The 940-nt window shown below is 49.5% G+C and overlaps 1 pseudogene; it reads left to right on the top strand.

Annotated features, from left to right (window-relative positions):
* The first annotated feature begins 16 nt into the window (after positions 1-16).
* On the top strand, positions 17-708 carry LOC114072737 (annotated as a pseudogene).
* The last annotated feature ends 232 nt before the right edge of the window (positions 709-940 follow it).

The raw sequence follows: 940 nt of genomic DNA, 5'->3' as shown, positions 1-940 counted from the left end.
TTTCCTCCTGACCATCATGTGCTACGACCGCTACGTTGCCATCTGCAAACCCCTGCACTACGGGACCCTCCTGGGCAGCAGAGCTTGTGCCCACATGGCAGCAGCTGCCTGGGCCTCTGGGTTTCTCAATGCTCTGCTGCACACAGCCAATACATTTTCCCTGCCCCTGTGCCAGGGCAATGCCCTGGGCCAGTTCTTCTGTGAAATCCCACACATCCTCAAGCTCTCCTGCTCACACTCAGTCTACCTCAGAGAACTTGGGCTTATTGTGGTTAGTACCTTTTTATGGTTAGGTTTTTTCATTTTCATAGTTTTCTCCTATGTGCAGATCTTCAGGGCTGTGCTGAGGATCCCCTCAGAGCAGGGACAGCACAAAGCCTTTTCCACGTGCCTTCCTCACCTGGCTGTGGTCTCCATGTTCCTCAGCACTGCATTCTTTGCCTACCTGAAGCCCCCCTCCATCTCCTCCCCATCCCTGGATCTGGCCCTTTCAGTTTTGTACTCGGTGGTGCCTCCAGCCCTGAACCCCCTCATCTACAGCCTGAGGAACCAGGAGCTCAGAGATGCCATAAGGAAAATGATGACTGGATCTTTTTCTGGAGCAATAAAATGCTTGTTTTCTCGTTTGTAGCATTCAGCAAGGGAATCCCTAATTGTTCAGCCTTCCTGCTCAGGTTTTTTGTGGAGGTCATGGGGTTCTTGCAGTAAATTCCTGTGCAATGAAATATTTTTATGCATCTACCATCTAATTTAGTGTCCATTGAAATGGACCCAAAGATGTTAAAATGTTGAATTGTGCTCTCTGAGTATATAAAGAAAATAAAGGACCCTGCAGTGCCTTCTTTGTCCAAGACCCTTCTTCTCAGCTGTTCCTAAAGGACAGCACACTGCAGGACAGGGGGGATTTGCAAAGGCCAAGGGGACAAGAATCCCAGCACAG

Source organism: Empidonax traillii, unplaced genomic scaffold, assembly GCF_003031625.1.
Source record: "Empidonax traillii isolate 1590-97213 ecotype Southwest subspecies unplaced genomic scaffold, ASM303162v1 scaffold3827:size10826, whole genome shotgun sequence".
Taxonomy (NCBI): domain Eukaryota; kingdom Metazoa; phylum Chordata; class Aves; order Passeriformes; family Tyrannidae; genus Empidonax; species Empidonax traillii.
Note: the sequence above shows the minus strand (reverse complement) of the source record. Positions and strands in the feature narration are given on the sequence as shown.